The sequence below is a fragment of the Bos javanicus genome, chromosome 10, assembly GCF_032452875.1.
Source record: "Bos javanicus breed banteng chromosome 10, ARS-OSU_banteng_1.0, whole genome shotgun sequence".
Classification (NCBI taxonomy): domain Eukaryota; kingdom Metazoa; phylum Chordata; class Mammalia; order Artiodactyla; family Bovidae; genus Bos; species Bos javanicus.
Window position 1 is genome coordinate 43833512 of NC_083877.1, and position 26074 is coordinate 43859585.

Here is a 26074-nt window from a genome sequence, read left to right on the forward strand (position 1 = left end):
GTTATCTTCAACATCAAATGCCAAAATGATAGTTTAGCATAAGGAGTAAATAAAAATAATAGCATTAGCCCTACTTCAGTGAGGGTGTGAAAAGTTTTAGAAACTACCTAGAAAAACTCAGGACTTGTATTTAAATTAGGATCTGAGTCAGGGTTCAGTCATGGGAAACGCAATCCACTTTCTTAAGCAGAAAGAAATTTAATCCTGGATTTCAGTACATTCAGAATTGTTGGAGAGTGATATCTGACCTCTTCAGGACTGTGACTGAAATTTGAGAAGTCCTGGCACCTGAGTTACCTGAGAAATTTATGGAGAGTGACATCAGAAAGAAGACAAACTAGATTTTTGGCCCTCGTCAGAGAAACAGCAACCAGCATATACTCAACAGACAAGATGCCTGTGTGAAGACCTCAAAATTGTTGGGAAGGTTGGAAAAGGGGCTGCCAGGCCAGGATTCCCGGCTGACCCCCAGAGCAAATGACTATCTGACCTGCCAGGGGAAGCACCCTCTACCTCCTACTGCTACTCAGGAGGGGGATGTGACTAGAAGTTCATGGACTAGACTGAACACATCACCTTAGCTGCAATCAAACAACCCAGAAAGCTCCACCACCACCACCAGAATAGCCCCTCAGCAGTCACACAGCTGGAGCCTGGACCCTAGACCCTGGGACACTGCTGAGGAATAGCTCCCATCTGCCAACAGCAGAGTAGAAGCAGCAGGAAAAACAGTCCCACCCTTATGTCCATCTTCCAAATCTCCCACACATGTATCTATTGGCAGGACTGATTTGCAAACCATACCCTGGCCACAAGGAGCCTGTAGAACATATCTTTCAGCTTTCCAACCTCTGTGTCAAAGAAGGCAAGTGGGATGGATGGTGGATACCAAGTTCTCACAGTGACATAGTCTTCCCCTTTCTGCCCAAATGCAGTATCTGCCACTTGGCAAAGCAGTTGTGAAACTCTTTAGGAAGGTAGCCAACATGGTAGGGTTTGGGTTGACACCAGTCAGAGCAATGAAAGGCTGCATTAGCAGCTTCCTGTGTGAGAAGCTTCTTGGGTATGTGTTTGTCCTGTGATACTTCTTCTGTCCTCAAAGAGAAATGAACAGAGGATTTAGATTATGCCCTGGAAGGCCCCCAGAAGAACACAGTGTGATTACAGCTCACATGATGTCCCGGCTAATCTTGCCAAGTGTTTAACCAAGTTCATAGCATCTGTGGATGGTTGGATTTTAAGAAGCCTGAGACTATGGGTCTTAGACGGCCTCTCACCAACCACCAGCTTTGAGAAGGTGGAGGATATCTTTCCTTTGCATCACAGCTCCCTTATATAAGAAGTTTATTTTCAGAGTGGACTTGGCATGAGATGAAGATTGGACAAAGCCAGTCTAGTAAGTCATACCATACCTTACTCCTCAGAAGTTTGAGATGAGAAATTTGAGAGCATGCCATGTCAGTTGAGGATACAACTCTTTTCCCCAAGTCCTCATAGAAAGACCTTGACTTGACTCTTGGCTTTAAATATAGAAGTTTGTTAATAGATTCTCATGTGTCTTTAGTGGCACTTGCACAATGCTGATCACTTTCCTGGTCCATTCAGACCTTTGCTTATCTATAGACTCAAACACAGGCTGCTTATTTAATGTTGAAAATGATAACTCCAGTGTTGAGGTTGCTTGTCCTTCTTCTGAAGATGCTGGTGATTCCCTTCTTTGTCATTTGGCATATATTATTATATTAGCCAAAAATCTCTGAACTTGCAGCCCTTAAGAGGAATGCTGTAATGCTATGTGGATGACATGGAAAGGTTGTAAGATACAGTATTAATTGAAAAAAAGCAAGGTTCAGAGTACTATATATAGTATGTATGTATGTATAGTATAAAAGCATCTTTATTTTTGAAGCACTGGTGAAATGTAGCATCAGCATTGCCCAGGAACTTGTTAGAATGCTGATTCTTAGGCCTAACCCCCGCCCCTCCCACCGCCCAGCACCCAGCCATTCTACTGAATTGGAAACTCTGGTTGTGGGGCTGGCAGTGTGACCTCCAGATGGTGAAGAACCACAGCTCTAGTGCGTCCTGTCCTGGGATTGTTTGCTACTATATGTAGTGTCCTAGGGATCGCTAAGAGTCAGACACGACTGAACGACTTCACTTTCACTTTCATGCATTGGAGAAGGAAATGGCAACCCACTCCAGTGTTCTTGCCTGGAGAATCCCAGGGATGGGGGAGTCTGGTGGGCTGCCATCTATGGGGTCACACAGAGTCAGTGACTTAGCAGCAGAAGCAGCAGCAGCAGGGTGTGTATCCCCACTCCCAGGTGGCACTAGTGGTAAAGAACACACCTGCCAAGGCAGGAGACATAAGTTTGATGCCTGGATTGGGAAGATCCCCTGGAGGAGGAAATGGCAACCCACTCCAGTATCTTTGCCTGGATAATCCCATGGACAGAGGAGCCTAGCAGGCTACAGTCAATGGGATTGCAGACTGGAATCATGACTAAAGTGACTTAGCACACACACTCAGGGTATGTATGGGTTTTTAACACCTTTAAAATTTGCATATGATCCCAGTAAATGAATTACTTACATTTGTAAAGGATTTTGATTTCATTCTCCCTGATTCATTGTATTCATATATGTCTTTTCTTTACAAAATCAGTAAAAATTTTAAAAAAATTAAATGTACTGAAAAATGCTAGCAACTAGAAGAAAAAAAAATATCTAGAGAACTATATATTAGGCTAAGGCTTTGCAGCCTTTGATATCCGTACAGATTTCTGGGGGGCCTTATTAAAATGTGAGAGCTGATTGAGGCCGAGGTTTTGCATTTGTAACCAGCTCCAGGCCAAAGCGTTGGTCTGTGGATCACATTTTGAATGGCACACCACTGAAACATCAGCCATGGTTATTTCCTGAAGGTAAAATTATGGGAGATTTTCACTTTGTGCATTTCACCTTTGTGCATTGTTTGAATTTAATTTCTTGCAAGGAGCTATATTGGGAGAGAAGAGTAAAGAATTTAAAAATCTTTCATCAGAATTTGTCTTACTTCTATCTCTCTTTGCTCTGTAGGCTTAGCCTTTAAAATAGCAAAAATTTCCAAGAGTATATCAAAAGGAAACTCATTTATTGATCATATGCATCCCCATGCCACCCAGCTTATTTTGGATATAAATATTAAAGAGAAATGTTTTTTAAAAGTGGTGTTAGAGGGCACCTGAATAGGACTCATATTAGCTGGAATTTTTTTTCAGTGGAAAGCATCAGAATCCTAAGTAAAACAGGCTTAAGGAACCAAAGGAAATTTTCAAGAAATCCAAAGGAAATGATATTAATATTTTCAGTCACGGCTGAATCTAAGTCTTCATCAAATGACATCCTTAGAAGTTGGTCTCTTGCTCTCTCTAAGCTCTCCTTTCCTCTGCAATGGCTTTGCCTCCATGTAGTCCCTCTTTTCCTAGGGTGGCCACCAGAAGCAAGAGGTTCTATTTCACCAGATTAGCAGCCACAGCAAGATGAGAACTCCTCTTAGCAGCAAGTCCCATCAATGATTTCTGCTGGCATGAACTCCTCTCTGGACCAATCTCCCCATCAATCTCTGACTAGCTCAGCTTTGCCACAGTTACATTTCTGAAGAAGCCTAAGGGTGGTACAACCCCACCCAAAAAAACTGAGAGGAAGGGATGATTCCCCAGAGGAGAACTAAAATGTTGATGTAAGAACAAGGCAGATAGATATAAAAGTGAGAGATGATGTTATATTACTGTGCAGATCTTGCAGCACAGTATTCTCCTTTTACTTATTTGGAAACCAGAGTAAGTCACAATAGTAAACAGTAGACCCAAGATTTCCTATTTCTACCCCTTTGCTGTAGAAACCTCTCTACTGTGTTACCTCTTTTTCTTGGAAACTAGAAATGAATTGAATATGAAGCCTCTATAATACATGCTTACCACTGAAATGTCTTCTTAAACACTGTATTTCAGATATAAAACTTAGAGGAGCTGTAATTGCACATCGATCATCTTTGACTTTCCTACACTGACTGCTCATAGTAAGTAAGAAAACCACATTCCTTCTGTAATAGTAATTCTTGCTCCTCCTTTCCTCCTTGGGCAAACAAGTTAAAGCTTGACTAAGTGTAGCTGCTGGTCTACTTGGAAAAAGTTTGAGTCCTAACCAAGTGATTCCATGAGTGAGGTGGATGCTCTGTGGATGGAGGGGCTCACAGAAGTTTCTGATCTTCTTTTGTGGTATATTTTATCTCAGGAACTTGATTAATAGTCTAGACTTGGTCCTCCCTTTGGGCGGGCTTGCTGTCCTCTCAATTTTCCCAGGCACAGCATTATCCTTATGGACAGGTACAGGCATGCATCAGAAATCTGGAGGCTCGCCCAAAAAGTATGTCTGCTGTTTGTAAAGGAGCAATGTAGTAATTACTTATGAGTAATACAGTGGCAGCTCTTCCATGAGAAATTAAAACTGAAAAAGAAGGCTTTCCTCTGCTTGAAGGAAGGGTATTGGGTGAGCAAATTCTTGCCCTGGGAACTCTCTCTTCTCTTTTCCCCCAAACTCTACCCCTTTATCCCCAGACATCCTTTCTTAAGCACCCTACTCTGGCACTCAGCAAGCCATAGGAATTAGGAAGAATTGGCTGGAAGTAAATAGTCTGCTTGCTCATAGCAATTGAAAGTTTTCTTCTGACGATTCTGGTTCCAGGGGAGGGAGCTGAAAATTAAATCCTGAAGCCTGCCCCATTTGGAGAGCAGCAGCCTGGCTTCTGGTGGCCACAGCAGCAGGTAGGAAACAAATGATTGTTCTTACTTTTTGTTTTTTGTAAATCATGATTTGAAGGCAAATTTCATGTTAAGTATCAATATATTGGGCACAGAATCAACAAAGGATTTAAATAATATGATTTCTGTCCATCAATCATCCCAGACTAATGAGAGGATTGATTTCTTTTTTGGGGAGGGGTTGGCTTGGGTTGACCGATATAATAGTTGAAGTCTGTACCAGGAAGAAATTCATGCCTTGATGAATTAGACAGTCTCTGCATTCTCTGGATTTTCCCTTGTAGTGTGCCTGTTTGCATACATAAGTGTCCCATACTCCAGACAAACACTCACAAAAGCACAGATGATGATCTGGCCAGAAGACAGGCCCCCTCTGATGCATTGTTTTGTTCTAAATTTTTCAAGAGCCCATCAATGGACTTCTTGTAAAACACCACCATACATTTTTTAAAAAGGAAGTTATTTGAGACACCAATGTTAAATAAGTGTCAGTTACATTTATATCAGTTACACCCTCACTCTTTGGGTTGCAAAAAAAGACTTTTATATATTTTGGGGTCATGTACTTCTGTATAAGGGATATAACTTAGTAAAACTAGACAAAAGACCATAGAGGGAATATGATGAGCTGTTACAGAGTTTGTCATAACCAGATCCCGAATGTTGTAAAGATGAAATATGAGGTGTGCATGATAGAATGAAGGAATAAAGGGAATATGGAAAAGAACAAAATGGAGTTCTATGAGAATTTTCAGGTCTATATTTTTCAAAGAAACAAAGTTTGAGAGTCAGCAACCAGAGAATCGATTCTCAGAGAAAATATCTGTGAATTGTGTTATGTTATTTTTTTAAATGACCATATATCGAGGTTGCCTGTTGTTTGCCATTTTATGTGTATGTTTGTATGTGTGTGTGAGAGAGAGAAGGCACTTTCCTGATACATGGAGTTACAGATCAGTGCTGGGATTTTTTTTTTTTTTAGTATTAATTTATTTTATTTGTCTGTACTGGATCTTAAGTTATAGCACTTAGGATCGTCCAGCTTTGTTGCAGCATGTGGATTCTTAGTTACAGCGCATGGGATCTAGTTCCCTGACCAGGAATTGAACCCGGCCTGCTGCATTGGGAGTGTGGAGTATTAGGCAGTGGGTCACGAGGCAAGTTCAGACACAGGGCTATTTTTAAATGAACTTCAGTAAACACTTATTATTAAACATTAATTAGTACCTCTGTATTCTGGGCATTGTCCTATGCCCTGGACTATATATATATATACATACACACACATATATACATATACATATATATATATATATGTATATATACATATATATATCATGCTGCATTTCCTCTTCAGTAATCTTTTGTGTGTGTGTGTGTGTGTGTACTCAGTCATTCAGTCATGTCCGATTCTTTGAGACCCCATGGACTGTAGCCCACCAGGCTCCTCTGTCCATGGGATTATCCTGGCAAGATCACTGGAGTGAGTTGCCATTTCCTGCTCCAGAGGATCTTCCTGATCCAAGCATCGAACCCATATCTCCTGCATTGCAGGCAGAGTCTACCATGAGACAGGAAGCCCTCAGTAATCTTTATGGAGTTGTCTTTTTGTTGGTAACACCTAAGACAAAAGTCTTTCAGCCCTGGGATTTCTTTGGAAGGAATGATGCTAAAGCTGAAACTCCAGTACTTTGGCCACCTCACATGAAGAGTTGACTCATTGGAAAAGACTCTGATGCTGGGAGGGATTGGGGGCAAGAGGAGAAGGGGATGACAGAGGATGAGATGGCTGGATGGCATCACTGACTCGATGGACATGAGTCTGAGTGAACTCTGGGAGTTGGTGATGGACAGGGAGGCCTGGCATGCTGCAATTCATGGGGTCGCAAGAGTTGGGCACGACTGAGGGACTGAACTGAACTGAAGACAAAAGTCAGAAACCTTTACTTTACTTTCCTCTTATTTGTGTTATCAAAAGAAAGAGAACTCCAGACATTTAGTGCAATTACTGGAACACAGCTTCTAAAGTGGCCTGGTTATCAAAACTACTTGTGTACTGATCTGCTAGAAGAGCATATCTTGTCTTCCAGTTGGAAATGACAACTTGAAACCAAACAGTGCCTCCCAGCTTCAGTAAAATCCAGGGCTCTGAGGCCGAGGACTAGCAGAGCTCTGCTGTCTGATTTGGGTCCTGTTGTGGGTCTTGAGTTCCCTGGCTGAGAGTGAGGCACTGGTCCTTGACAGGATGTTTGGCCCCAAGGCAGGGGCGATGCTGTCTCTGCACTGTTTTCTCCCCCAAACCCTGTGGGAGTGAGAGAGGTGGGGAGGGGGGTGGACAGAACTCCTGGCCCAGTGGAGGGGTCTTCTCCAGATGTCTCCCAGGGGACCGTCTTCATTGTATATCATGTGTGAATGGCCCGTGTGTGTGTGTGTGTGTGACTCTTTGCGACCCCATGGACTGTAGCCCACCAGGGTCCCCTGTCCATGGAATTCTCCAGGCAAGAATACTGGAGTGGGTTGCCATTCCCTTCTCCAGGGATTGAACCTAGGCCTCCCACATTGTGGGCAGACTCTTTACCATCTGAGCCACTAGGGAAGCCCATGAATGGCCCCTGAGCCCTCAGCAAGCGTGATTGAATCTCCTTGAAGACCAGCCCTGATGCCTTTTCTGCCCTGAGAAGCTAACTTCTAAGCTGGCCGAGACAGACTCGGGAACTAGGCTGATAGATGTGGATGCTGCATATCTGCATGGTGCGCAGATCATTACATCACATAATGATCTGCACGGTCATTACAGGCACACTCTCTTCCTCTTCACTTCTCCCCTACAGCTGCCACTTTTTGTGGTTGACATCAATAATACCTAATTCCTCACTCTGGAAAATGTCTGAGTCGGTCATGACAAAGCCAAGGGCAGAATCAGCAACAACAACAGAACAAAAATAATAATAGCACCTACCGTGTGTGAGCACTGGCTGTGTGCCAGCCACTGTGCTAAACACTTTACATACATGATCTCATTTATTCTTTACAACCATCTACGAAGTAGGGAATGCTGGGATCCCCATGATATAGACAAGGAAACTGAGGCTTAGCCATTTACCTGTTGTTTGGGAGATTTACATCTGAGTGCCAGACTCTAAAACATTCAACCACAGCTGTGATGTGAATGATGATCAAGTTTATAAACACTTAAGCATTAACTAAGAAAAGATAGAAAAACAGACCTGTGAAGAGGGTGCTGGGGCAGGTGGCCCTCTGGCTCCCTTGGCTTCCCTGCTCTTCCGTGATGCCTCTGGAAAGGTCTTCGAGAGACCACCAGGGAGACCAAAGGGCTCGTTCTGCTGCCTGTGGCTTCTCTCTGCAAGTGGCCTCTCATCCCTTCCTTTGAGGTCTGGCAGCCGACATTTATCTTGGTCTTTGTTTACAAACAGGGGTCATGCATCCTGTTCTTTCTTTGCTATTTGGGGCTGACTTTAATTCCAAAGGAGCATATGTTTTACTTCCACTGTGCTGGTGTTTTTGAAGACAGACTCCAGCCTTAAGAGGAGTCTGAGAGAGTCTGTAACCTCTTCTTTCCCTTTCTGAGGGAGTCTATAACCTCTTCTTTCCCTTTCCTTGACTTTCAGCTCATATATTCCCCAGAAGCTACCTGGAAGCTGGAGGAGTTGTCCGATAAGGATGGTTTCTGTTTCACCAACTACCACTGTTAGTACCGTTGGAAATTCCTCTGAGGAAGAGATTGTGGTCTCTAGTCTGTTTACCCGTGGGCTCCACAATTCACAAGTCATGGCACAGGCTCATTTCTGGGGAATTACTCTCACATCTTGAACGCTTTCTGTTTTCAACCTGTAGGCAAACTGTTCTGTCTCCCAAGACTAAGGATGCCAGGGAAGGGCTCAAATCAGACACCTGTGCAGTTTCAGGCCTCCACAAAGAAACCATTTGATGGCCCTTTGGTTAACTAGAGCAGCACAGCAAGACCTCATCCCCTTAGACTTACAAACTATTTTTATTGTGTGACTTGGTAATGAACTAGTAAAGGATCACTTTTTTTTGAGATTTGGCCTTAACTTGCTTGTTTCCAGTTTCAAAGGGTTCCCTTTGTCTTTCATTTTATTAGGAGAGATTGAAAGGGTTGCAGATTTGAGGTAACAAAAAGGAAGGGAGCTAATATTAATTGAGCACCTACGATGTGCTGAGTATTCTACTAACCTCTGACATATGCTGAGCTTCTCTGGTGGTAAAGAATCTGCTTGCAATTCAGGAGACCCAGTTTCAATTCCTGTGTCCAGAAGATCCCCTGGAGAAGGGAATGACAACAGAACCAGGCAAGGTAGAAAGGCCCATTTTCAGTTGAAGAAACTCAGGGTCAAAAAGAGTTAAGTTAGTAAGTCTGGTGGGGGTGTAATACAAACATAAGGCAGAATGCAAAGCCCAGGTTGCTTCCTTTATTCCGCACTGCCTCTACCTGGATTCAAAACCCCTTCCCAGTGGACAGGATGGACTCAGATTGTTGATCTCATCTAGTCTTCTGAGACTTAAGTATGTGACACCTATTGGATGAACAAGGAAACCAAGACTCAGAGGGTGTTGCTTGGGTTAATGGAAACCAGCTTTTATTAAGATTTGATAGTTTCCTACTCATCTCAAAGATGAATGACTTCCTGAGGAAATAGTCTTCACATGAAAAGGTTCAACGGCCAAGATCCTAATCAACTGTAATCTTTGATTTTCCAGACCTTAATGTTAGCAATGTGTCTTTACTTACATATGCCCTACTTTGTGTTTCTAGCATAGTTTTCTTCCATAGACACAGGTCAGTGTCAGTGAAATGACAGGCTTGACACTTATGCTGTTATAGTTTTCTGTCCTGTTTTGCAGGCCGATTTCATGTTATTGAGGATTTGAGATGGTTCAAAGATCACTTTTTTTTATTTGTCATTGTTATTGTTGTATTTGGAAGTTATGTTTTCCAAAGAGAACATTAGTGAATGAAATAATATGACAAATATTTATAACAAATCGCTGAAAAGATTGCTTTCCTCAGAAACCTTACATTGTCATCAGCAACAAACACAGGGACTTGTTTCCCCACAGTCCATGTTGGCCTGCTTTTTACTGAGCTGAAATCATTTATAGTTCTCCTCTGTGAAAATTTTGGGAGTTCTAATGTTGGAGGGTCTCTCTTCCCATCACTGAGGCCTCTACCTGAGGACCCCGCTGAGTCAGCTAACTGCCTCAGTTGCCTTCAGCCAATCTTGGAAGGAAAGTTATGACCAACCTAGATAGCATATTGAAAAGCAGAGACATTACTTTGCCAACAAAGGTCCATCTAGCTAAGGCTATGGTTTTTCCAGTGGTCATGTATGGATGTGAGAGTTGGACTGTGAAGAAAGCTGAACGCCAAAGAATTGATGCTTTTGAACTGTGGTGTTGGAGAAGACTCTTGAGAGTCCCTTGGACTGCAAGGAGATCCAACCAGTCCATCCTAAAGGAGATCAGTCCTGGGTTTTCATCGGAAGGACTGATGCTGAAGCTAAGACTCCAATACTTTGGCCACCTTATGCAAAGATTTGACTCATTGGAAAAGACCCTGATGCTGGGAGGGATTGGGGACAGGAGGAGAAGGGGACAACAGAGGATGAGATGGCTGGATGGCATCACCAACTTGATGGACATGAGTTTAGGTGATGGACAGAGAGGCCTGGCGTGCTTCGATTCATGGGGTCGCAAAGAGTCGGACATGACTGAGTGACTGAGCGACTGAACTGAACTGACTGAACTGAATCTTGAAGACCTAAAATGCCATGTTCTGTGGCCTGATGAAATTGGAGAGGGGGATAACAGGTGAGGGATAAGTTGAAAAGTAAAGAGAAATGGGTAAAACTCATGATAAATAAGTAGGTCAGAGGAGAAATAGAGGATATGGGAAAACTAGCCTCTTGGAGATTCTTGAAATGAAGATTAGGATATGAAGTACATTTATTTGTTTCCTAATTTATGTTGTAGTCAGCCTCCTGGTGGCTCCTGATGATCCCTGTCCCCTGATATTAGCACCCTAGTGGTCTCTTCCCACATTCCATCAGGGTTGGTCTGTGTTACCAATAGCGTACAGGAGAGGTGATGATAAAATATACTGTGGTTTCCATTTTGACTACTTTCTCCCTCTCCTGGTTCGCTAACTCTGGGGGAAATCAGCTGTCATGTTGTGAGTAGCACTTTGGAGAGGCCCATGTGTTGAAGAACTGGTAGTAACAGCATCACAACCACAGTAGAATCCAAATGACACCTCTGCCAGAAAGCCTGTCCCATCTGCTCCACTCTATTCCATGTTAGACCATGGATAGATATTAGTTATCTGTTGCTGTAGAACAAATCACCTCACAGTAATGGCTGAAAACAGCGATGATTCATTGTTTATCAGGTTTTTTTATTATTATTTATTAATTCTTTGTCTAGCTGAGTTGTTCTTACTATGGTTTTTCCTGGATCTATTCATTTGATTGCAGTCAGATGCAGATTTAAGATGGTGACACCCTCACATCTGGGGCCTAAAATAGCAAGGGATGGAACAGCTAGGGTGGCCTTTCCTTTTGAGTTTTATAAGAGTGTGGTATGCTCAAAGTACCAAGAAGACAAGAATAGAAGCTGTAAGGCCTCTTAAGGTCTAGGTTTGGGGATATTGCACAATACCACTTCACCACATTCAACTGGACAAAACAAGTAAAAACACCGGCCTAGATTCAAAGGGTGTGAGGAATAAACTCTACCTCTTAATTAGAAAATTTTAAATAATGTGTGGTCAATTGTAATCCATCAAGTTCATCCCATGGTCACAATTATTTAAATTCCTCCCATAGGAAAAATACACTGCCCTCCTAAGACCCCTGAGATCTCATCCAGTGACCCCATTAGACTCAAAGGCCATGATCTTGTCATCTGAATCTGGTACAGATATAGATAGGGTTTCTCGTGGATAGCTCCTCTGCAATCAGAGATTAAGGTTAGTATTACAGCCTAACAAGTCCTATGTATTTCCTCTAAATTCTGCCTGTAAACTGAACCATACACCCAACATAAAGTGTTGAAACAGGGGCATGGTAACCCCAATAGATATTCCCATTCAAAAATAACACAATAGGAGACAATAGCAGTAATTGTTCCATAGAATAGCAATTCTGAAATCTATATGGGTACATATTATCAGGTTTTCCAACTCAAGCAGGCAAGCTTTCTTGATAAGGGTCTAGGTCTTCTCTGGATTCAGTCCTTTGGTTCTTGGCTCCATCTTCTGAGATGTCATTTCTTTTTTAATACAATGGCCTATAATTGCAGCTAAGCAGCTTTCTCAGCCTGCATACTGATTGTAGAAAGTTGGGTGGTCTAGAAGTCTCCTATCATTTTAGATACTTACTTGAATCTGACAGGATTCCTTTAAAAACATTATGGATTTTCTATGTACCTCATTATTGTTCATTTCATTAAATAAAATCTATACCTAAGATACTTCTTGGGACAGGTCTTTTTCTACACTAGTGCTGTCTAATAGAAATATAATGTAAGCTACCAATATGAACCACATACGTATTTTTTAAAGTTCTAAGAGCCACACTTTAATAATGAAACAAATGGAAGTAATTTTAGTAATACATTTTATTTAACTGAATATATCCAAAATATTACCACTTCAATGTTGTAATCAATGTAATGAATTATTAATAAGGTATTTCCCTTTTTTCCTACTATTTTTTAAAATCCAGTGTATATTTTACACGTAAAGTACCTCTCCATTTGGATTAGCTGCACTTCAAGTATGCATGCAAGGGTCATGTGTGGCTAGTGGCTACTGCACTGGGCAGCCCAGCTCCAGATTACTCAGAGCTATTTTGAGATTAGGCATCTATTTATCTTAGAAGTGCTTTTGTCTAGTTGAAAAGATCTACTCAAAGTCTTTTAAAGGTCATAATAAAGGGTCTTACAGCCACAGTCTCGAGTAATCTTTACTCTGAGACCATTTCTTATGTTGAGAATCCTTTGCCATCTGGAGAGGATGGAAATGAGGAACTGTTTTATTTCTAAACCCAGCAAGTTCCAGGTCCTCCCAATTTCCTCTAAATTCTTCTTTTAAACTCAGTGGTTCCTTCTTTAACTCATCCTTCTCTCTTTGCGTACCTTTTAAAGCAAAGTTTAAAAAAAAAAAAATCTATTGGCACTTCCAGCATTAAGCCTGAAAATTTCTTTGGCTCAGATCCACAAATTTATTAGATATGTGTTTTTTGCCTTACAAATGACTATAGATTATAGTTTTGAAGATTGTTTCAGCAACTCAGGTGGCCCATTTTCAGCCTCCAAAAAGAAATTCCTAACTGCCCTTTCAGCCTCTGCCAACTCTCTAGTCCCAAAGCCAGTGGCTCATGTTTTTAAGTTTCTGTTATGGAATCACTGTACTCACTAATTTCTGTTTTAGTTATTCTTTGCAGAGTAACAAATAACCCTAAAACTTGGTGACAACAATAATTTATTGTTTCTCATGATTTTGTGAGTTGACTGGCTCTTTTAATTGCTGGTGTTACCTGGGCTTGTTCAGGTTAACTACCTTCAGCTGGAAAACCAGCGAAGGGTGGGGATCAACACAGCCTTTTTCTCCCTGTGCTCTTGCATCCTTAAGGAGGCTAGACTTTGTGACATGGAGGTGGCAGCATTCTAAAGGTACAAAATTTAATGTATAAGCATTTACCAAATTTCTACTAATCTACATTTCTCAGTCCCATTGGCCAGAGTAAGCATGTGACCAAGTCCAGAGTCAATATGGGAGGAGTTACACAAGAGCAAGGGTCCTGGGAGGAATGTTTAGTTGAAGAATAGCTAATGTAAATCTCTTATAGGTATCTTATGGATTATGTGAGAGGATTTATACATAAAGCACTTTTTAGCATAGTACTACTGCTCTAAATCTGCCCAAATACCCACAGGCAGACACTGGAATTTGGTTCCAAAGTTGCTCTTGTTTCATATTTGGAAAGATCCATCCATGTTCTTGTCACAGCCTAACAAAGACCAAGGCTGGAGCAGAGGGAACAGATTATGTCTAATATCAGACACTGTGCAAAAGACATCCACTGTGTTCTCTCATTTAACCCTCAAAGCAGCCCATTTTACAGATGAAGAAATAAGGCACAGAGAGACTAGTTAATGGCCCAAGGTCACACAGAAAAAAAGCCTGGTCCTGGGCCCAGGCAGCCTGGCTCTGGGGGCTGTGCTTGTCATCACTTGTGATCAGTGTTGCACAGCTGTGTACACACAGGGACAGCAGGAGAAACAACGAAAATGCAGGAAAACAAGGCCTGGGGTGCACAAGGAATCAGGCAGCATCCCAGTCTGTATATTTTCCCCCAGTGTTTGGCCCTTTGGGTTTTCTGTAGAAACTCTTCTTCTAGAACCCTGACTTTTCTTTGGCCATCAGCTTTCCCATTCAGGACAAATAGATAGGGAGGGATTTTTTTTTTCCCCCTAGTTGATCTTATTTGATTCTCGTATCTGAACTGAGCTTGTTAAGTTGAAAATCTTCTGATATATTATTATAATAATGGCTTGGTAGCCCTGAATGGTGGCCAGAGTGTGCCGTGTCTCAGAAGAACTTGGCAGGGCTCACTGTCACCCCAGTGGAGAACACACAGATCCTAGCAGAAAACAGCCACTCTGGTTCTGCTGCTGCTGTTTCAAGATTAATGACATGCGAAAGCACCAAGTTTGCACAGTGAGAAAGAAGCAGCAGCTCACATTCACAACTGTGTCTTTTAAAATCTACCCAAATGTTGCTGGTGTTGCACTTTAAAGGGTTATGGCAGTTACACATTTGGGGAAATAATGTGGAAATGTTAAAGAAATAAACAGTCTTCCCAGGTGGCACTAGTGGTAAAGAACCTGCCTACCGATGCAGGAGATAAAAGAGACAAGAGTTAGACCTTGGGTTGGGAAGATTTCCTGGAGTAGGGAATGGCAACCTACTCCAGAATTCTTGCCTGGAGAATCCCATGGACAGAGGAACCTGGCGGGCTACAGTCCACAAGGTCGCAAAGAGTCAGACATGACTGAAGCGACTTAGCAGGCACAGGTGAAAGTACTATAATGGAGTGTGTATAGAGAAAAGCTTTGAAGGAATCGAGATCTGTGCTACTCAACTACTTCTGGAGTAGTTTTTATTTATGTGAACACTGAAGGGCCTGGGTAATTCAGTTAACAGAGAAAGAAGGTTTATGAAGGTAAAGCAGCATGGAAGCCATGGAAGATGCTGTGTTTACACAGATAGGTGTGAGTCACTCACCTTCCGTGCCCTGAACTTGGAAGCCCATACAGTGAGCAGAGAAGCAAGCTGTTTTGAAGTTAATTTCTATTGCTAGTGTCAACAGTCTCAAAAGTGTTGCCTTACATTACAAAGCTCTTTTGATCTTTGATACTGCCGGGATTTTTGCCATGAATACTTACAGGAGCCTTGCCGGCTTCTCAGGGTGGCCTATCATTAAGGAAACTGGTGCCCCAGGGAGTTTCCCTCTTCCTCCTTCATAGAGAAATCATTTCCTCTGCCTGGGAACTCTAACCATTTGGACTTAGAATTGTGTTATGGACTGAATAAAAGATTGGAATCTCTCCGTGTCCTGTTCCCTCTTGCCTTGCCTCCTCCTTTGAGGTATTTAGTGAAAGAAAGCGTTAGCGTTCAGTCATGTCCAACTCTGCGATCCCATGGACTGTAGCCCACCAGGCTCCTCTGTCCATGGAGTTCTCCAGGCAAGAATACTGGAGCAGATTGTCATTTCCTCCTCCAGGGGATCTTCCCGACCCAGGGACTGAACCTGGGTCTCCCACATTTCAGGCAGATTCTTTACGGTGTATCTTGTGTAGGTTCAGCACTGGATGGGAGCCGTTTGTTCCCACGTTCTGCGTTGTTGCTTCCCTGCGTAAGTGCATGGGATATGTTCTCTGTGCCATCCCCCTACACCTCAGATGCCTAATTTATTTAAGAAACCTTTCATTTTTTGACTTGCGGTTAATGACATCCATATATTTGTAACAGGGAAAGCCATTCAGTAATACAAATCGTGGAGCAAAATATTGTTTTTCAGATACATGCTTTCTAGTTAAGTCCTTACTACTGAAATCATAGAGGTGTTGCTTGTTCGTTCATCAGTTTTGGTGAGTGGGGTGCGTCCACTGCAGACTCATTTCCTGATGTGCATGGAATGATGTCCACTGAAGCAGTGGGTGTGGTTGGCAGTCCCTGTCTGATTCCCTGGGCACAGCCAGGGCTGCTTTTCCAGATGCAGTAGGCATCCCTGATTTGATGCAACAGACAAAGAGGGTTTGAAGGGAGCCAGGGAGAAAAATAGACAGGATTAAAGGTAAAAAAGAGTGATTTCTAGTCGAGTCAGAGTAAGGTTTTCTGGGTCTGAAGACAAGCTAGAATGTCAGCTGCTGAAAAATGAAGCTGAGAGCTGACACACATCTCCATCCCTGAAGACTCTCTGAGGCAATTTTAGTTTTTCTAGATAAATATATATTAAAACGCTGAAGATGAGAACCTACTGTATAGCACAGGGAAATCTACTAAATGCTTTGTGGTGACAAAGAGGGGATATGTGTATACATACAGCTGATTGACTTTGTTGTACAGCAGAAACTAATACAACATTGTAAAGCGACTGAACTCCAATTAAAAAAAAAAAAAGATGCTGAAGAGAACAAAGTAGGCTAAAATGACCCAGATTTGTTTTACTGTGTCTCTACTTAAATTTAGACAGCCACTCCCTGTCCTTTTAATTGAGCTGTTCAAACCATAACTGAGAAGACGCCCAGCTGATGGCACCAGGATGCACCCCCTGTTCCTCTTCAGGTCCCGGGGCTTAAACCTGACTCCTGGAAGTAAGTCTCTGGCTGCAAAGCTCTGTCTTAAGGCAAACTAGAGTTATAAATGCTTTCTTCAGAGGCTGGCAGTGCTTTGAATTTTGGATCTCTAACAGCGGAGCAGAGCTCCCAACACAGGGCAGGCTTGGATGGTGGTTTGTTGACATGACCTGGCAGAGCTCAGAAAGGCTTTGGTCCCCCAGATCTCTCCCACCCAGTTGCCACACCACTAAGAAGTCATTTCTTTGTGTTAACAAATACCTTTTAAACAAAGGCTTACTGTTTGTAACATAAGAGAAAAAGCTTTTTTTTCCCCCAGTTTTTATATGAATTGGCTACATTTGATCTACTCTTTCCTGGTAATGAGCTGGACACCTCTGAGCGAAAGAAAAGGGGCTCACCAGCTGAGGACAAGGAGAAAGCAGTCATCTGGCTGTCTAGCCTGTGTGAGGGTGTGGGGACCCCTTAGGGAAGGGCTCCTGGCAATCCGTGTGTGGATTCTGTGTGCCCCTAATCCCCTTGCCTGTATCCATGGCCACAGCAGCTCTCCAGGGTCCCAAATCTATATTTACACTTTCCCTTTGGCTGTATCTATCCAAAGTCAAATGGTCATTTAAGTATAGCATATTCAAAATGGAATCCATCTTTTCTTCCCTTTTTTTTTTTTTTTTTTTTTTGCCAAAGTTAATACCTTCTCTTCTGTTCCAGTTCTTCCTGAACTTCTCCTCTGCTTCTCCAACTCAGCTACCAGTCTTGGAAATTGTATGTCACCATTCCTCTGCTTCCTGCCTGGCTGCTCTGATCTCTTTCCAGCTCGCAGCATCTTCACACAGACCATTTCAGCAGTCTTTTTATTGGTCTTCCTGCTTCAGCTGCTCGCTCCCACTTCCTTTCCTCCTTCACACCACTGCCAAAATGAACTTTGTAAACACGCATTTGATCACTGCTGTCCTCCAAAACCCTTCCTTAAGCTTTGTCATCGCTATAGATAATCTAAACTCCACTGTACAGCACAGAGAGCTCATATAAGCCTGGCCATCCCACCTCCCGGTCACCCTGGAACCCAGGCCTCAGTGACTTTGCTAATTCTCTTTCCTCTGCATCAGACGACCTTTTCCTACCCATCTTGCTGTCACCATTTCATCAAATCTAAGGTAACTATCTCCTCCTCCCTGAAGCTGTCATTCCTCCAAGCCGTCCCTCCACCCCCAAAACACTTGAGATGGTGCTGCTCCCGAAGCACTGACATTCAGCACAGTCAGGGCCCACACACTGGAAGTGCTCCGCTGATGCTCATCATTGATGAAGGAGATGCTAATGGAAAAAGAACTCCAAGAGATGACAGAGGAGAAGAGGAAACACTGAACACTGAGTTCAAACAGCAAATAAGATCTATCATTTAAAACCATCAGACTAAAAAAGATGAAAAAGATTCATAATGCTGAGTGTCCAGGGCAGGGGAAGGGGAGGAAAATGAGTGGCTTCATTGATTTTTGGAAGGATGGAATATTAGTAGAGCTTTGCTTGTGATAGAAAAATTTTGAAAGGATGCATCAGTACCTTTAAAAAGATAAGCAGATTTGACCCAACAATTCTACATTGCAGAATTCATCTTAAGAGAATGACCTGATAAGGATTCAGTGATGTTTATATAAAGACCCTTGTTTCCATCAGCAATAATCTGGTGATAACTGAAATCATCTAACTACAGGCAATTGATTAAATAGATCACAGCACATTTTTATCCTGGGTTATTAAACAGCTGTTAAAAATAATAATATAGTTCTATACTTATGAATGTGGAAGGATAATATTTGTGATAAATTATAGGGTAAAAAAATTTGGTTATAAAAATATATGCATCCTATCATCTCCCATCAAAATATAGTATAAAAAATCATGAGGAACGTGTGCTATCAGGCCAACCATGCTTGTTTCCATTTGATGGTGTTCTTTACATTTTTCTGTATTTTCTGAATTTTTTGAAATGATCAGGGATGAGTTGTGTACACACAGACACAGAGGCTATTCCATTAGCGGAAAGAGCAGAGAAAGACAAAAGCAGCAGTCTAGCCTGCTTCACTTGCCCACCGGTTCCCAGCTTCATGAACAGCTCAAGGCATCCTGGCTGGTGGACATTTAAGGCAGCAGAGAGGCAAATGTGTCGCATACCCTTTCTGTTGATATCCAAGCTAGCCAAGAATCCACATGAGAGTATCTGGAAGACACTGGGGACTAAATCAGTGGGTGACCCTGAATAATTCATGGCCATAGACCTTTTCCAAGTTCTACCATAGGGGAAAAGTCACTTTTTAAAGTCTCACTATCAGGAACCCTAATCTGAGCTAAAAGTTAGCAAGGAAGTTGGCAGTAGCCTCAGAAGCCGATGGCCTTGGTCCCCTTCCCTCCTCCTTTCCCCACCAACCCGCATCACAGTTCATGGAGTGCCTGCTGATTTCTAGTTCATTAGAAGTGCTCCAGAGTGAGTGTTTGTTGAAAACACTATCCAGCGGAAGCTGCAAGGGGCAGGCTGGGCATTGCTGTGGTGACAGTGCTGAATGCAGGGCCCAGGGAATGTGGCAGCAACCTTTGCCTCTGGATCGTTCCCCAAACCTACCCTATAGCTTGCTCAGATCCCTGGACCAGGCAGGGAGTCAGGAGCACACCATTAGCTTGGTGCTAGAGTTCAGGGTTGCCTTGCCCTTCAAGCTATTCTGTGCAGCTTGAAATAGCCTGCACCCCGGGCCAGCTCGTGGGGACTGCCCCATCCTTCATTACTCCTTCTCTGCATTGTGACCATTCAGGTTCCTCCATCTTGGACCTTGGAGCCAGCTTCTCCCCTCGCCAGCCCCTCAGCCTGTCCACAGCTGTGGCCCAGAGGTCTGGGCAACGAGGTGGTTGGGAGAGCACCTAGCCTGCTCTGTGCCTGACCCACCCTGGCCCTGCCGGTGCTGCACTGAGTCCTTCCCTCCTCCCGTCTTGGTAGCGCACCCTCCCTAGGGCCCCGCAAACCCATCTGGAGGCCCCAGGGCCCACACTGCCAGCAGTTTAGCCGGAGTCTGTCCCCAGAGCAAATTGTCTGGGAGCTCTGCCAGTTTCTGAAGAAAATCTGCTTTGTGAACAGGGGAAGAAGCCTCTTTTATATTTCTGTTAATCACTTTATTCACATAAGAGGACTCTGCGTGCTTCCTTCCTTTCCCACAACTCCTGCTCCTCAAGCCCATGCTTCTCCGGGGACCTTGAGGAGACAAGAGCAAAGAAAAGAACAGGTAGTAAATGAGCATCTGAAATACGAGGGCAAAAGCAAAATAAATGTTCTCCTAAAATGTTCAGTTTTTTGAAAGGTTGAGGTACTGTACTAAAGCACATTTTCCCAGAGCAGAAGAAAAAAATGATTGGGGCTGGACTGGGAAGTTTATTGCAGCCCATTATAAGCCCTCTCCCCCCTTCCACAAAACAAACAGCAGTATGAGTTACGTCTTTAAAAGCAAACTATAATTAAGGTCTGTTGTCTACAAGGTAGATTTCTCTGTGATGTTTCTAAGCTGGCTTGATTTTCTCTGCCTCAACTTGCCCTTTTACTTTTGGTGTTTCTCTCTGTCCCATCCTTTCCTTTCTGCCTTTGGCCTTTCCCTCTTCCTTTCCTTCCCAGTACTCACTATTCCAAAAAGTGAATAGAGGCCCACAGTGCAAGTATGACTATGAGAGAATGAGACTTTTATGTTTAAAAAAATATTTTAAAAGTCAAGCTTAGATGAGGGACATCCTCCAGGTAATGAGTTCAGGAAGTCATGTACTGAACATCATTGTCCACATTATTCAAGATGTTTATACAAATCTTTATTTAGAATTGCCTTTGGGCAATTTGCGCAAAGCCATCTCCTCTTATCCCCTCTTGATTATGCTTCTTCATTAGGTTTAGCTCTAAATGACAGATTTCTGAAGGGAAAAAAAAATTTTAAAGGAAATTGTTTTTGGTGGCCAAGATTGGCTACCAATAAAAACACACACGTATGTATAGCTTAAGTAATCCTTAAGGGCCTTCACAATGGAGATGGTCTAAAATTATTTTGTGAAAATAGAGCAACGTTGGAGGCAGGCATAGCGCCCAGAGAGGCCACGATGGAAAAGATACACTTTCCTGTATCAGTTCAGAGACATTGCATGTCGTTTAGTTTTTATCAGTCTCGTTGCCCTATAGGGAAGGCGGCTGTGACCTGTGAAGTGCACTAACATTTTATTGTATGCTTTCTGTGATGTACCAGGCTCCACACTGCACATGTTTTGTGCAGCATCCTATTTAATTCTCCCAGCAGCCCTGGGAGAAAGCTGAGGCTTTGAGAGGCAGGTCACACAGCAAGAGAGACACAGACCCAGAACTTGGACCTGTTTTGCCGATTCCAGGGCCGGAATCACCCACTTGCCAGCATGAGTCAGCTCATTTGTTTTCTTTGTGCTCCTAACACATCCAGCTGTTTAGGGCCTTAAATAACATACCACATCATAAACCGCTCGGTGTTACATGAGTGTCCGTGCGTTTCTTATATGGCTGTCTCTCCTGAATTCTCAGTAGTCTCATTACTTACATTCCGCCCCCTTCCCCCACCTCAGGCACTTATTTCTCTATTTTGTCCTAGAATATTATTCATGATTTCTAAAAAAAAAATCCCCCCAATTTTTTATTTCTACAGATTTTCACTCTAGCCATTTGTAGATGTTTCTCACTTGCCTCATAAAGGAGATCTCTGTAGAAATGTTTTATCATTGACATACTACAAACAGTATACATTATTTTCTTTGTAAATCTTAAAAGAAATCTCAATACATAAACATATTATATCATGTATTCAAAGTTCCATCAAATATGCTGGTAATTGGTACCTCATCTGGAACTTGCAAATCTGCATTTCTCTTGGGAAGTAAACTCCTTGACTAACACCTGAAGGATCCACCTTGGCTACCTTCTTTAGTTTCCCCGTTTTCGCATAGCCTTGTGGTGGCAACATTCTCTCTGACCTTTCCATGTGTGTGTGCTTCTCTGTTTGGCTCATCTTTTTTTTTTTTTTTTTAATTTAATTTTATTTTATTTTTTATTTTTATTTTTTTTTTATTCTTCCAATTTTATTTTATTTTTAAACTTTACATAATTGTATTAGTTTTGCCAAATATCAAAATGAATCCATCACAGGTATACATGTGTTCCCCATCCTGAACCCTCCTCCCTCCTCCCTCCCCATACCATCCCTCTGGGTCGTCCCAGTGCACTAGCCCCAAGCATCCAGTATCATGCATCCGACCTGGACTGGCATCTCATTTCATACATGATATTTTACATGTTTCAATGCCATTCTCTCAAATCTTCCCACCCTCTCCCTCTCCCACAGAGTCCATAAGACTGTTCTATACATCACTGTCTCTTTTGCTGTCTCATACACAGGGTTATTGTTACCATCTTTCTAAATTCCATATATATGCGTTAGTATACTGTATTGGTGTTTTTCCTTCTGGCTTACTTCACTCTGTATAATAGTCATGAAGTCTTGAAGTCATGTATGGCTCTTCTCTTTATCTTGATCTCTGTGGCCCACAGCTCAGAGTGAACCTGGAGGACTGCTTGGCAAAGACTGGTAATTTAGCTGTTAGCTGCTTTATTTATCTTCAACTCTGTCCCAAGTTCCTCTAAGTAGCCCTACTACTTTCTAACCTATCCCCAAGTAGCTACTTCTGATTCCACATATTAAATGAGAAACTGATGTTCCTCAGAGTAGAGGCTGAGATCAATTTTAGGACCACCAACAATTTTGGGTCTTAACTATAGTTTCTTGTTTCTAACCTTGGTGGTGGTTTTAGTACCAGCTTTCCAAAAAAAAAGAAGAATTGTGACTGGCTCAGATAAGATAGCATCATACAAGCCAGTGGCCATGAACTAAAATGAAGAGGAAGGAAATTCTGATAAAGTGAATAACAGCTTTGATCATAAAAATTCTTTAAAGTTAAGTCCCATATTAGGATAATCTATTTCAAATTATGAGGTGATGCTGTCTCACAGGGAAACATGAGTCCTTTTCAGAGGTTGTAGAACATTCCACCTGACAAGCTGTCAGCACTTATGATGAAGTAACTGTGTGTGCTTAGTCGCTCACTTGTGTCCAACTCTTTGCAACCCCATGAACTGTAGCCCACCAGGCTTCTCTGTCCATGGGGATTCTCCAGGCAGGAATACTGGAGTGGGTTGCCATGCCCTCTTCCAGGGGATCTTCCCAACCCAGGGACTGAACCCAGGTCTCCCTCATTGCTAGTGGATTCTTTACCATCTGAGCCACCAGGAAAGCCCAATGTAGGTGTTTAGGGAACCCCATTAAAGATAGAAAAACTGAAACAGAATGGAGCTAAGTTTCTTGAGAGGGAAAAATTGGTTAAAAGGTAGGATTGCTATAGTAGTTTAATTAAGTTGTAAATTCAATATACATACTTTATTCTTCTTTTCTACTAATAGTACTTCACAGTGTGTATATGCATAAGTATCATATGATCATCTTCATCATTTTTAGCCCTCTGTAGTACTAGACTAGAAATGAGGGACATTGAATTTGGGGTTTACCTCTATGATAAGCTCAGCCATTGAAGTCTAGCCAGGCTGTCCTTCAAGTTTCTCATCTTTAAGTATTGGCACAGAGCTAGGGATGGTAGATGGATAATAATTATGAATGTGAAGGTGTTGTGGCAATTTAATTATTATTTTAAAGTACTTGGAGATCCTTAGATGAAAGTTGCTTATCCAAAGAAAAATTATCTTACGATCCCACCCATGTTCCTGCTCCAGATTTTTGGTCCAAAGTGAAAGGGGTTAATCTAGAAGCTGGGAAGCTCTGCTACTAAAATCGTGATTAGAAGCATAGACATGAAGCTTGTCAGCCCTTGTGCAGAGGGATCATTTATTTTAAGTTGCCACAATGCTGCAGCAAATCACCATGTCCCCAGGAGACAATGTCATATCATCCATCAAGCCTGCCACTGGGGAATTTTCTGCCTCAACAACTGCTTGTACTTAAAGCTGGCTCATACTAAGAAGTCACAACCTCCTTCTGAGGGTGGGTCTCATGAATCCATTTTTTTTTCCAAGATGGATATAAAAAACTAGTCTTCAGGATGCAGAACAAATCCTGGTGGGTTCTAGTAGCTGTGGAGGAGAGCAACTGGGAGAAAGAACAGGCTGTAGGTTCCCTCTTTTGTTCCTCATTTCTGGAACCCACTTAGCCCTGCTCGTGTGATTAGAATGGAAGAAAAATAAGGCTTAGGGCTCAGTGGTAAAAAAAACTGTAGCTGCCCTGAGAAAGTTCCTCTCCTGCTGCCTCAGTGTCTCCTGGGTTTGACCACAGAGCCCTGGCCACTGGGCACCTGGAGCACCTTCTCCTTCCCTGCACTGGACATTGGTGTGTGTAGGAAAAGCGGCTATTTGAAGTTTGATGGGAGGCTTTCTACCTGCACCCTCTCAAAATGAGGAATGTCCAATATCAATCCCACCCAGACAGGCACAGTGATATTAGTGGTGGGTTGGGGTAGGGGAGTCTATGCTAGACTTCCCCAAAGTGTCCCTACAGGACCCTATTGAATCAGAGCCACCTGCAGAACACCCTGATTCTGGGGGCTTGGGACTCTGCATTTTCACAAGGTCCCCAGATCTGTTGTACCTGGAACAGGGAAAGGGCTCAATATGTGATATAAGGTCCCTTTTTATCATCTATGGGCATTTGGATTGCCTCCCCACGTGTCTCTGCCTGCTTGTTGAATCCCGGATGTAGCCAATACTGGGCAGCAGACTCCGAAACACAGTGTAGTTGCACAGAGAGAAAGGAATAATTCTCCAAGCTTTCCCCTACCCTAACACGTTCTTTAAAAGTAATCCCTGTCAAAGATCTTTAAGATATTAGTAAAAGCAGTTATTAAGACTGGTGATAAGGAGAGAGAGGGGTAAATAGAAGATGCAAGACAGATAAAGAAGGCAACTGTGGATATTGCTGTTTTTTTTAACCTGTTTTCTCTCCCATCAACCAACCAACAGCAGAGTATTCACACATACTCTGAGTTCCTGATCCTCTGGTTCAACCATGGTGTTGCCTCCACCCTTATTCTAGAGGCTTGTTGCGCCTCTTTTCTTCGATTGTGCTATAAGACAGAAATAGACCCACACCACACATTCCTCCTCATTCAGCCTCTTCCTTCAATGGTCCAATTCTGATAACAAAACTCTGTCCCTTGCTCCCAAATGCCCAGGCACTCCACACCACCTGTATTCCCCAAACCCAGATCTTAGCTGGATCTGTACAGCTGAGTACTGAGTATCCCAGTACAGATTACTCAGATACAGCTGTACTCCCTGTATCTGAGAGCTGTTTCTGGAACATCCCTTAGTCCTCTTTCTATCACTCAGGCCTGCCCATTGCTAACAAGTCTCTTTGCCCAGTGGCAGAGCCCACGTCCTCTATATGGTGATACAGCCCTGCCTAACCTCCTGAACGTCAACATTTATTGTCAAATTCTCACTGTTGGGCTCAGCCTACTGTTGGGCCCTTACTTTGAGAACAGCTGGTGCCCCCCTTTGTTGCAACCTTGTACGGAGCTACCCATGCTCCCTGGACAGTATCTTGGTTTCGCAGAACCTCCACTGTCACCTAAGCCTACCTCCCACCAGCTTAAGCACAGATTTGATGCTTATTACTCGTGGTCCTCAGTGTCCTGCTCTAGTCAAGGCATCAACTGCTGGGAATCAGCAGCCGAGGGTACAGAGAGTGTGTCATTAGGAGATGCAGGAACTGAGCTGCTGCTGTTTCCAAGGAGACCCATCCACTGGCTACGTGAATAGCTGTGTTGGGGAAAACCCATCAGGGAGGCTGAATTTTTACCATTAAAAAGCATAGACTCTCCTTACCTAGAGCCTTGCCAACAAAGTTTGAATCTCCCACCCCCCAAAAAAAGCCAGTACTAATACAAATAGAACATCAGAAGCTTTAGAAAAGCAGAACTTTAAGTTCTAGGAGGCTGAGACGCTGCAGGGTAGTTTCTATAGTAATTCAGAGGGATGGCAGGCTGAAAGGGGGCACTTTCTAATCCTCTGGGCAATTGTTGTACTGATAACTACTCCCAAACATCAGGACAGGTTGGCTGCAGTGCTTTTTAACTTCCTCTCTGAACTGAGTGCTGTGCAGGGCTGAACTGGGGACAGGAGAAAGTAGCTCTACATGGTGTATGGGAGAACATGGAATTTTCTCCCCCTGCCAAAGATCTATCTGCTGGTCAACCTTGTACCTTGAATTCCCTTCACTAAAGACTAAACTCAGCTGTTATATATCCTCAGGATGCATGCTCAG

The 26074-nt window shown here is 42.8% G+C and overlaps 1 protein-coding gene across 4 annotated transcripts in view; it reads left to right on the forward strand.

The window, feature by feature from the left end:
• The first annotated feature begins 4471 nt into the window (after positions 1–4471).
• FRMD6 (FERM domain containing 6) overlaps positions 4472–26074 on the forward strand; it is a 271689-nt gene continuing 250086 nt past the window's right edge. For 2 of the 4 annotated variants that reach the window (XM_061430975.1, XM_061430977.1), the window contains exons 1-2: positions 4472–4533; positions 4729–4808. The gene's annotated coding sequence lies outside the window, so the exon portion shown is untranslated. Of the gene's footprint in view, positions 4534–4618; positions 4809–26074 lie in introns of those variants that run through there. The other 2 variants (XM_061430978.1, XM_061430974.1) reach the window with 2 other exon arrangements.